At 54.6% G+C, this 12,688-nt stretch overlaps 1 protein-coding gene across 3 annotated transcripts in view; it reads right to left on the reverse strand.

Annotated features, from left to right (window-relative positions):
• Positions 1 to 12,688, reverse strand: part of SMOC2 (SPARC related modular calcium binding 2) — a 150,557-nt gene that overhangs the window by 22,564 nt on the left and 115,305 nt on the right. The gene's annotated exons all lie outside the window — the stretch shown is intronic.

Here is a 12,688-nt window from a genome sequence, read left to right on the forward strand (position 1 = left end):
GAAAACAAACGCCTGAAACCATGAAAACTAAGAGCCTGATAACACAGGTGAAGGCAGGACTTCTAGCCCAAGAGGCGCCGCACACTGGCTGTGTGACCTCGTGCCAGTCACACAACCTTTCTGGATCTCAAGGTCCTCACCTCGGAGCAGTGCCCGGGCTGGCTGCTACGCAGGACACCGTCCTCCCTAGCGCCCCGCAGTCTCTGCAGGGCGGAAACCTCCACGGGTGTAAGGGAAGGGGGTCTGGGCCCATCGCTTCCCAAGACCACCCTTCCACCAATGTGCTCGCCAGAGGCGGGGCAGGACCCCCCTCACCGGGCGGCGCTCCACCTTCTCGTGGCTCCGGGTCCCAGGCATCTTGCTACGCCACAGGCAGACCCCACGCACGAGCCCCGGGGGAGGAAAGTGGGAGGACACGGAGAAGCCTCTGTACAAACTCCGGTAAACTGAGCCTCGTTCTAACCGGACGTGGATGGTGTTTGCGGTGGTGGTGGTGCTGGTGGTGAGGGTGGTGGTGAGGGTGGTGGTGGTGAGGGTGGTGGTGGTGGTGATGGTGGTGGTGGTGGTGAGGGTGGTGGTGGTGAGGATGGTGGTGGTGGTGGTGATGCTGGTGGTGGTGAGGATGGTGGTGGTGGTGGTGATGCTGGTGGTGAGGGTGGTGGTGGCGGAGGTGACAGTGGTGGTGACGGTGGTGATGACGGTGATGGTGGTGATGGTGGTTGTTGGGGGAGGTGATGGGGTTTGTGTGTGGGCCCCGTGTCATGGAAGAATAATTATATTACAATTTATTTTGGTCCCTTTAATAACAAGTCACAGAAAGCATTACGTATAGCCCACCTTATAACGAGTGCCATATTATAAAGAACTTCATTATAGTAAAATCCCTGTAAATGTGTGTGTGTGTGTGTGTGTGTGTGTGTGTGTGTGTGTGTGTCTGATTGGCCTCCATATGGGCCAGGAAAGGTAGCTCATTAAAACACTGTGGTGAGGTCTAAATTATACCGATTTGGGATTCTTCATGTCAATATACTCATCTACAGCACAGATGAAGCGACCTTTCCTTGTGGGCCGCGTAAAGACTGACTGAACTGATGGGTGTAAAGCCTCTGCATTGACGCCTTCTGCATCCTCAGCCGACAGTCGGCGGCGCGAATGCTGCTGTGGTTCTTGGTGCCACTGCGATTCTGTCTTGGGCACCTCTGACTCACCATCCACAGCCCTGCCAGTGGTGTTTTTAATAAAAAATTAACTATACAAAACTAGTCCAAATTCCATACCAGGACCTGATTTGAATCCCACCAAACCTCCGGCCTGTGTTCTCCTCTCGAGTATCATGTGGTGACTCGTTTGCTTCCCGAATACAGCCTCTCTGGCTCCCTGTACTTAAGGAATTTCTATAGGGACGCATCAATGAAAGGGAGCATTGAATCTGTATCATTTCTGTAAAACTTGAGCTAAGTCACTGACCAGATACAGGAGGAAAATGAAAACCTCGTCTGTAGAGACGGCTTCTGAAAAGTATGCTCGTCCCAGTGTTCATGAGGCCGGCTGTCAGGACACTCATTCTTGCATCCTGAGCTTCCCTGCTTTATGGAACTGTCCTGTGCTCAGAGGTGAGGGTCACACTCTCACGAGTCTCAGGATAACGCCCCCCCACTTTTCTCTCTCTTTTTAAATTTATTTATGCTGAGAGAGAGAGAGCGAGCGAGAGAGCACATGAGCAAGGGAGGGGCAAAGAGAAAGAGAGAGAGGATCCCAAGCAGGCTCCACTCTGTCAGCGCAGAGCCCAACAAGGGGCTCAATCCCACAAACCCTGAGATCATGACCTGAACCAAAATCGAGTCAGACTCTCAACTGACCGAGCCGCCAAGGCGCCCCTCTGCTGCTCTGAGAAAGACACTCTGTGTAGAGGTGTTGATGTCAGAAACAATGCCATGAGGTAGGAAGAACTTCAATTAACGGTGGGAAGACAAGGATTGTTCTACTCTTTGTTGGATCCCTTGACACAGGGCAACTGCTTCACTGCTGTCGCGTTCAGATGCTAAGTGGTCAACCAGAAATCATGCAGAAGTGGACTCGAGGGCTGGTGCATTCTGGGAAGATAGTATGTGCCACAAGAGTTGGTTCACTTTGCAATAAAAAGTGACGTCAACAAATGACATGCCGTGACAGGAAGAGAAGGGGAGGGTCACAGGGAATTGAGACAGGCACAGATACCTATTTGTCTTCCTGATACCCACTGTATCCCTTTCTTTGCCTCAAATATAATTTCTTCACTAGAGAAATCACAAAGACAAAACTCCTATCCCCTTGCATTTGAATAAACAGATTTACCTGATATAAGTAACAAGTGGTCATTATTTAGCAGTGTAAAGTGTTAAATAAAATATTGACTTTGACTAGACTTTTAAGAGCATATTAAACGATGCTACCGAAGTGCTATTTGGCAAAAATCAGAAATCTAGAACTTCCTGGATTCAAGGACTCTACATCAACCGGTCAGACCCCAAGATGTCTGACTCTGAAGACACAGATGCCTCAGATTGTCCTCTGGAAAAAGGACATTGTGGACTTTAAATAAGTTATTATTAATAAATAAAAGCCCAGAGAAAAAGATGGAGTGAGAACACAAGCTCTAACGCAGTCTGTGGGAAATCACTCTTGAAAAATCTCTCTCAGGCATGTCGAAGTTACCTGACATCCAAGGAACGGCCCATTTATCCTCCTCTGTCAGAGGCAGAGAACAGTGAGTTTTCTGAAAAACTGCTCTTGATCTGACAAGTCAGGAGAGAGCTAAGAACAAAATTAAATCATCCTGTCAGGCAAAACATTCTAGAAGTTTCCATGGCCTGCTGTTCTTCATTATGAAGCAGGTTTTGAACATTTCCTCCGCTCGCTGCCCATCTGGGAGCGTCCCAGGAGTCTGATGAGGAGCTTGTGCCTCTGGGCACTGCAGTCTCACTTTGTCCACTGAAATTCCTGGAGAATTAAGTTATCGGGGAGACTGTAACTTCACTTCCACTGTCGGCCGTACCGTCTCCCTGAGTCGGGCCTGTGCTCTAGAAGTAATAACCGGTGCTCTGGCCAATGTCCAGCTTTGATCACTGGATTTTGCCCGTGTGCACTCCCTTCGGAATTTCGGGGAGAACGGCGATGTTTCACCGCACGGCGGCCGGGGAGCCTGCGCTACAGCAGCACCACCTGGGCCCTGGGAGAAATGCTCCTGACCCGACACTAAGCCTGGGAAAGAGCTTTTCTAAGATGTTTATTTACTTTTGGGAGAGAGCACGCACAAGTGGGGGAGGGGCAGAGAGGGAGGGAGAGGATCTGAATCGGGCTCTCTGCACAGAGCCCGATGCGGGGCTTGAACTCACGCACCCTGAGATCATGACCTGAACCGAAGTCGGATGCTTAACCGACTGAGCCCCCAGGTGCCCCCAGAAAAGAGCTTTTAAGAACAATACCGTGACATCTTTAGACCTAAAGGGGAAATCCCATCCTGCATCAACCTCCAATTCCTTAACTTTTCTAACTCTTTATCATGTTGCTTTCTCGTTTAAGAGCATCCCTGCTGGGGTCATACACTGCAGCCTTTGCTCCCCGAGTACAGAACCTGGGTCTTAAGTCCCTGCGCATCCCCCAGCCCCCAGCACGGGGCCATCCGCAAGAGAGGCACGCACGGATCTTTGCTCACACACTGGCGAAGAAAGCAATTCCCAAGGGTAACAAGAACGTCAGACAGGGAAGGCACACGGTTTTGGCGTTCGGCCCCATTCTGGGGTCAGAAACAGGAGGACCAGGAGGGGAGTGAGAAGTACGAGAAAGACTCGGGAAAGGGCCGGAAGAAGGAAGGGCAGGTGGCCCCGGCAGCCCTCCCCGGGCCCCAGCCCGTCTGCACACACCACCAGCAGGTGCAGCGGTCGGGGCATCTTGGGAGGGGCCGGGGCGGGGTGGCTGGCATTTACCACGAAAGGCGTAGGACTCTGTGGCCCCCACCCCCGTGGCAGATACCAAATCCCACAAGGGCTCAGACGCTGGCTGTGAGGCGCATGGGCCCCGCGGACCCCGCTCTGGGCGCCACACCTCTGCCGTTCACTGCAGCAAATCATTTAGTGAGCCTGCGGCACGGCGGCACTTCGGTCCAGTTAGGGCAGAACGTCACCAAACCCAGACCAGCTCCACGGGCGGCCAGAGCTGAGGAAAGGGGGCTGCAGGCCAGCTGAAAGCAGATTTGTTATTTTCAAGCGTACGCCATACTTGGAAGGGTTTCCGAGTGGTTATTTTGGACAAAACTGCTTATCACGGAATAACAGTTGTTTAACGACGAATTTAACTCACTTAATGGTGTTTGAGAACAGTCTGTCCTCTTGAGTTCTGTAAACCGTCTGTGAAGTACGGCTCTACCGCGGCAGTTAGTCTGGCTCTCGCGTTTTCATGCTGACCACGGATCCGGCCCGCACCCCCTCACGCCCGCAGAGCCGCCACTTCCAAAGCAGCGGAGGCCAAACCAACCAGGATCGAGTGTACCGGTGTCACCCACAGGGCCCCTCCTGCCCCAGAGCCTGTTTAATCGGCTCCTTCGATGAAAACTCAGACTTCTCCTTCTCAAGTAACTCGGTGCCGGAGCCGCGGGTGTTGGCTGGCCCCTGGGAATTCCCGCGGGCCCAGGCGAGGTGTCACCCACACTGGCTTCTCAGCTCTTTCAGCAAATGCCTGGATATTCTGAGATGAAGACACTTACTGTGCTATTACATCGAGAAACAAGCAATCAGCTTAGAAGCTGTGAATTTTATAAATTTAAAACTTGAAAGGCAAAAAAAAAAAGCTAGGCCATGTTTTTAACCGTCGGTCACTGTGATTCTATTTCAGGAGCCCCAGTTTACCAGTGTCGGGGTGCTGCGGCTCACATGACTTTCCAACGTTCTTACCACCTTCTTGGCCACGCACCGCCCCCAAGTGCCCACGGCGACAGCCTCCCCGAACCCTTCTTCTGCCTGGTGCGCGTCCCACCCACAGCCTGTGTCCATGCCCGTGTCCCACTGGCCCATCCACTGCTACCGCTTACTCCCCTGCGGCTCCTCATGACCAGACGCCAGGTGACTGGGGCACGTCATCACACAGCACACCCAGCTCACCTGCAGGGCCCGGTGCAGACCTGAACCTGGGGCCTTGTAGTCAAAACTCACGAAGAAGCTCATGATGGCCCAGGCAGACGTGCGAGCGGGCTGCTCCCAGAAGGCCGGCTCCGCCACTAATAAAATCCGAGCCCACCGGGGTGGGGAAACCTGTCCATTCTCCTGCACAGGAAATGGGTTGACTGTACCCAGCTCTCAGAGTATCTTCCCCCATTCACTGGGCAGCCAGGAGGGGTGGTGCCTGGAACCCCAGCCTCGTGTGATGGAGGGAAGCGGCCCCTCGCCACGTCACTCGTAGACTGTGAGATGCACGTGCCTCCGTTTCTGGAGCCGACGGCTGAACCCTGGGGTCCAGGGTTCTTAGTGGGGAGAGGAGGGAAGGTGAGGGATGGGCCGCGATGGCCTTGCCTCTGTGACACGCATGTGGCTTTGAACCCACCTGGCAGCCGGGGACCCCACGACCGGCAGCGGCGCACGACAGGTCTGTGTCTTCCCGGATCCCGCGGCTGCGGGTGCAGACGAGGGACGGAGGCCACCTGGAGACCCGGCCAGGGCAGAGCGGAGCACGGCTGGGGAGACGTGACGGGACCCGCGCTGGGAACAGGGCTGCGTGTGCAAGTAGCTGTGTGGCTCGCGCAGGGGGAGCTTGCCTCTGATCAGTGAGTCATGGATACCCATCAGAGAGGTTATAGAAGAAATGGTTTCTCCACTTGCCTGCATTTTTAGTAGCTCTTTTCTTTTTAATTTTTTAAAATGTTATATTTATTTTTGAGAGATGGAGAGACAGAGCATGAGCAGGGGAGGGGCAGAGAGACAGAGAGAGACACAGAATCCGAAACAGGCTCCAGGCTCTGAGCTAGCTGTCAGCACAGAGCCCGACGCGGGGCTCAAACCCACAATCCGTGAGATCATGACCTGAGCCAAAGTCGGATGCTTAACCGACTGAGCCCCCCACGTGCCCCCCCCTGCATTTTTAAAGTACATTTTCATCCAAAGATTATCACGAACTAGATTTCTCAACTCCCTTTTAGGCACAGGAAGCCCCCTTTATATTCAGTGACTCAGACAGGGGACTGCCTTCACGGTCTTTCATTTTGTTTAGCTATCGAAGTACTAATAAATGGAAAAAGGGCCCAACACCTTCTTGTAAGTAACTTAAAATCTCCAGCTGACCTTTATGTTTCTTTCCTTTGCGTGTTAAGACCAAAAAAACAAAAAACAAAAACAAAAAAAAAACCCTCTTTGGTTCTTTAACTTGCTTTTATTTGTTCTTATTTTATTGTGACTGAGTAATTCCCACAATTTTCCACCAAACCTCCTCCAGTTTCTCCTCATTCTCTTAAAAATGGAGAAAAAAATACCAACTGAGCTGAATAAATATTCTAATAAAAATCCCGCGGGAATCCTGCCAGGTGTGGCTCAGCGGTCACTGCTGAGGCCTTGCCTGTGCACACCTGCGCCCGCCCGCGCCCAGCGCTGCTCTCCTGAGACACTACGTGCAGGCGCCCGCTCCCTAAGTGTGCGCTTCACCTTCAGCAAAGACCGACCTTAGGACCCCTTTTCACTGACCCAAGGCGCTCTGAGAGGGAGGAATGGAAACAAGGTGAAAAGTGCCAACACCCCAGGGTCGGTGCGCAGTAAGCGGGCACAGGGGCTGCAGGCACAGGGGCGGCGGGCACAGAGGCTGTGAGCACAGGGGCGGTGGGCACAGGGGCTGCGGGCACAGGGGCAGCGGGCACAGGGGCTGCGGGCACAGGGGAGGTGGGCACAGGGGCGGCGGGCACAGGAGCTGTGGGCACAGGGGAGGTGGGCACAGGGGCGGTGGGCACGGGCTGTGGGCACAGGGGAGGTGGGCACAGGGCTGGCGGGCACAGGGGCGGTGGGCACAGGGGCAGCGGGCACAGGGGCTGCGAGCACAGGGGCAGCGGGCACAGCGGCTGCGAGAACAGGGGTGGTGGGCACAGGGGCGGCGGGCACAGGGGCTGCGAGCACAGGGGCGGTGGGCACAGGGGTGGTGGGCACAGGGGCTGCGGGCACAGGGGTGGTGGGCACAGGGCTGCGGGCACAGGGGCTGTGGGCACAGGGGAGGTGGGCACCAGGCGCACCCCACCCGGGGGCCACATCAGCATCCCCACGTCCAGCCCCCAGAGCCCCGGCCTGTGTCTGTGCGCACCAGGGCTTCACGGCCATGCAGCTTGTGCGTCTGTAGCAAGATGTGTCCTCAGGTACCAGAAAGGCCTACGACAGGGAGTCTTGGGTCCGGGAACGCTCAGGAATTCTTCCATATAAATTAACAGGAATGGCCTCTTTACGCCATTCCGACTCACGGAAGGTTTCACCGGAAGGCTGTGCTCCCGCGGAGCGTGGGTCCTGTACTGGATACAAGCCCCATTTAGCCGTGTGCCCTGTGTCTGGCGGGGCCTCGCGGTGAGTCCCTGAAACCCACCTGCGGGGCGGGGCCGGCATCTCAGGCTGTCCCCGCAGACGCGGTGTCCTGGCATCACGTGTTCTCACTTGTCCTGGGATTCCTGTGTCACCAAGTCTTTACTCCACACCCTCCCTCAGTAAACCTGGACTTGATGGCCCATTTCTTCATCACACATCCTACGAAATGCAATTTGTGTTTAAAGGCCTTAGTAATCTTACTCACTTACAAATTTAACTTGGTATTTAAATCGTCAAGATCACTGGTCAAAACATAAAGTAGCTCCGGTCTCTCTCCCAGCACTGGCACTGCTGCTCAGTCCCCCGTCACATCCAGAAACCCAGAGCCAAACCCTGACACTGAGGTCACAAGCACGAATGGTTAACGTGAGGCCACCAGACAGCTCTTCACGGCAAACACTGTGTTTTCTAAATCCCCCTCCCCGGTGCACCCGCGCTCACCTCCTCCCCACTGTGTCCTGGCCCCCGTTGGCAGGCACGTGGCGAGCAGCCTCTCTGAGCTGCGGCTGACCGTGGACGGCGCCGGGCAGCCCGAGCCGCAGTGGGCACAGCGTGTGTGTCACGACCCCGAGCTGGCTGCGTCTGCAGGGATAGTGGGCTGCCCGTCTCAAATGAAACACTTTGCCCCTGCCCAGCTCAAGTTTAGCAGATATGTGCCGACGAATTTGCTACGTGATCTGACACAAAAGTCACAATGGTGACGTCTTTAGTGGGTGAAAATACTGACATCTGGTCTTATCTTTGGAACAGACTTGAAGGCTGCCGAGTCCACTTTGGAAGAAAGGTAAGTTCTGGAGTTTTCCAGGTCCAGCAGCAGCTGGGACGGGGCTAAGTTTAGGGTCCAGGTACCCTTCTGCTCAGCCGGAGCCCAGCTACCGCGCGCCGCTGCATTCCCGTTGGGTCCGATGTCCCGCGGGTGCCTCAGCGCGCACCGTGACAGGCCGCCGCCTGTCACCAGCGCTGCCATCTTACCGACTGTACTCCCTGAGCTGTGCCTGGTGCCTTACTTCCTATGTAACTGTTTCTACCTCTTAATCCGCCATCCACTTCACCCCCCCACTGCACCCCCCACCACAAGATTGCTCTCTGCACGCGAGAGTCTAGTTTTTTTGTTTGTCTCTTCTTTTCTTTGTTTCGCTTCTGAAGTTCCACATGAGTGAAATCATATGGTAATCGTCGTTCTCTGACTCAGTTCCCTTAACATCATACATACATAAAGAACTTCCACAAATCAACACCAGAGAAACAAATAATCTGATTAAAAACAGGCAAAGAACCTGAACAGACATTTTTCCAAAGAAGACGAACAAACAGACAACAGACATGTGAAAGGGAGCTTGGGGGCTGGTGCCGGCGCAGAGGGAAGGGACCCACGGGTGCTGTGGGGGGGGTGATGCAGACGGGTGCAGCTGCTGCTGGGACAGTGTGGAGGCTCCTCAGAGAGTTACAGATTGGGCCCCTGCGGCCCGATAAGCGCACAAGGTGGGGTTCACCCAAGAAAAGTGAAAACCTTGAGACACTAATTTGAAAAGATGTGCCTCCTGTTGATCACATTACTTACAGCAGGCGAGACAGGGAGGCAGCCCGTGTGTCCATCCACACAGGAGTGGAGACGATGTGGTGTGTGCCTACACACACACACGTACACAGACGTACACACATGTATACACATGCATACGCAGACATACACATATATACACATACACATATATGCACACACACACAAACATATACACACTCACACATATATACACATATACACATGTGCCTGCACATACACACATGCACATATACACACATACACATATATGCACATATACACATAGACATACACACATATATACACACATATACACATGTGCATACACATATACACATGCACATATATACACATACACATATATGCACAAATACACACCTTCATATACACACATGCATAAACACACAAACACACACGGGTGTATACACACATATACACATACACATGTGCATACACACATACACATGCATATACACACATGAATACACATATACACAAACACATACATACACACATATGCACATGCACACATACATATACACATGTATACACATATCCACTCACAAATACATACATATACACGTACAAACAGAAACATACACACACACACACACACACACACACTGTTAGTCTCAGGACCAGGAAAGGATCATTTTATCTTTACCTCAGAAAATCAGAATTAACTTTGAAAACAAAAAGCACTGCTAAGGTTGTACAGACAGACGCAGGGCTGACTTTTGGGTCCCTAGTGGAGTCAGAGGCCAGAGACGGCACCCCTACAGTCACCAGGGCTCGAAGGGATTTCCGTCTCCATAGACTCGCAGAGCCTGTGTGCTGTTTAGCCCCCTTCTTGGGGTCTCTGAGGGACGGGGCCCCCGGCTGCTGGCGCCTGCCGCATCTCGTCCCCACAGTAAGCGTGTGCACCTCGTCCGGGGGTCTCGGGGCCACGGGATGGGTCCCTCAGTCTCATGGTTCCTCCCTCCAGGCGGCGGCCAGCCCGCGGGGGCTCCGTCCCTCAGGCCGCCCTCCCCCCATGCCAGGAGCCCAGGCACCCAGGACTCGCACTGCGCACCGTACAATCAGCAAACACGCGGGCCGAGTCGAGGTCCGGTGTCCCTCAGCACGGAGCAGCAGCCCCTCCATGCTCAGTGCTATGCCAGCCGGCGGGGCCCTGGGAGGCTGAGTCCCCCTCAGAGCACATGAGGGCACGCGACATCTGCACATGGCCCGCACGGCCCAGAGGCCAGGGGAACACACAGGGTGGGCTGTCTCCCGCAGACAGGTGCCGGGGACAGCCTCCCGAAGGGGCTGAGTCCCCGCGGCTGCATGCTGCATGCTCCCGGGGCAGGGCTCTGCTCCCACCACCCCGGAATGGAGGTCTGCAGGGGTGTGGGCAGGCAGAGGTCAGTGGGGGGTGCGTGAAGAGATGTGACGGACAGACGCCAGGACAGGAGGAACTCAGATGAATTCACAGGTGGGACAGGAGTGGTTTAATGCCTTTGTTTAAAATTTCTGCCACACTCTGTGCTTCCTCCTCTCAGGATGCTCTGACACATGCTGCAAGGAAACTTCCGGAATAAAAGAACACAGTAATGACCCAGGTCTCAACAGGGGACCCATTAGCGGGGTCCTGACCTCCTTCCACACGGAAGCACCGGCCTCCGAAGATGACATTATCACTCAGCATTACCCTGTGAGAGCTGGGGATGTGCTAACTGCCCCGCATACCGTGGGGATAATTACCTGAGATCAACAAACCCTCTAAAAACATGGGCTGCGAGTGAGAAAATTACAGCTTGGCTTAGAAAATCAAGGGCCCTTACGGGCCGGGGCTTAGAAAGCCACTTAAAATGAAAGCTGTACCTTTTAAGAAGAAAACACATCAGCCTAAATGTGGCTTGAAGCGTGTGCCCATGGGCCTGCTGCTGAGCTGTTCCGGAAACAGTTTTCTCCTCTCGACAAGAATAGCCTCTATCCTGGAGTCATTTCAAGACCCACTTGTCTTTTCCTAATAAGGATAAATATCTCCAAAAATCAAAATGATTAAGTGGCCATGAATGGTACCGAGTGGCTCGTGTGCCTGGAGGCTGGTTTTTATTTAGGGTGTGAGCCAGGAGGGGACCTCGCCGTGACAGCCCAATGACTCCCCGCCGCTGGGCCCAGAGGCCAGGCCCTCGAGCTGCGGGACGTTCCCTGACGCTCCGGACGGCGCTGTGACCGCCGTACCAGCTGGTGAGGTGTCGCCGTGCTTCTCAACTGGACCCTCGGCTGCTCCCCTGGGACAAACGACCATTCCCATCCCGGATTAAGAACCCAGTCTAATATTTAAGGTGTGGACCCCGCCAGGGAGGGAGCTTCCCACCACGTACACCACCACCAGGAAGTAACAGGGAGTCCTCTCTCATCATAGCGCCCCCTCTGCCGGGCAGCAAAGCCAGGCCAGACGCGAGCACATGGACCAGACACCCCATCGCAGGTTCCCACCAAATAAGGGAACGCGAAGAGTCGTGGGCCCTCAGAGCCAAAGTCAAACAATCTGCGTGACGTTCATGCGACGGGGCAGGACCGGCTAGACACAGCGAGCGCTGGCCGCGGGCTCCCCGTGTGCCCAGCACGTGCTAGGCTCACTCCTTCCTGTGAGGGACACGCTGGTGCACCACTGAGGCAGTAGATCACACCCGGTGACAGAGGGAGAGAATTCCCTCTGGTCCGAGAGCATGAAGGAGCGTGTGATTCAGCCATTCGCCGAGCTCCTCCTAAGAGTGAGACGCCATGTAGACACGAGGCGCTTAGCCAGGAATCCGCACGCGTGTTTGCCGCTGCTCTCTCCCTCTCTCCCCCTCCCAAGACTCAGGAAGGACCCCGATGCCTGAAACACAAGGCAGGCTGACCACCCCCCGAGAGAAACGCTGTGCCATAGAGCCGTGTCTCCCACAGGCTCCTCGGACCTGCGTCCGCAGGCAGACACCGGGTGGGCCTGGAGCCGGGGAAGCCCCCCAGGCAGACACCTCAGCAGCAGGGCGACGGCAGAGCGGTTCTCGCTGAGGACGCGGCCGCCTCCCTCCCTCTCTGCGCCCTCTGTCTTAGGAGCTGTGGTGCCCAGTGTTGTTGGATGGACGATGGGCGCGTCCAGGTGATGTTCTAGTCTTTTCTATCTTTACTCATGAAAGGAAAACATCTTTAGGTGTCGGAGTTTCAAACCCTCTTCCCTGATACTAGCACGAATAAGGCAAGAACGGCATTTCCTAAGGGGACTTGACACAGACTTTGTGGAAGGCCAAGATCAAGCGTGTGCTCGGAGCTCAGGACCTGAGAGCAGGACGTCCACGGCCTCTGAGGCATCAGGTAAACACACACAATCTAGAGACACTTAAAAGAAAAAAAGACCCGAATGAAACAAACTAGCAACTGGCTTTGAAGCGTCTCACTGATGCCATCACATTCGCCACATCATGTCAGAGCTCCGTCTCTACACGCCGTGATCTCAGGACACGAGCCCGAGCGCTGGTCCCCGTACCTCCCCCGCCGGGAGACGCAGACCCCAGGCAAGGCTGTAGGCGTGACCATC

The sequence above is a fragment of the Hyaena hyaena genome, unplaced genomic scaffold (assembly GCF_003009895.1).
Source record: "Hyaena hyaena isolate Hyena2069 unplaced genomic scaffold, ASM300989v1 scaffold_1214, whole genome shotgun sequence".
NCBI classification, from domain to species: domain Eukaryota; kingdom Metazoa; phylum Chordata; class Mammalia; order Carnivora; family Hyaenidae; genus Hyaena; species Hyaena hyaena.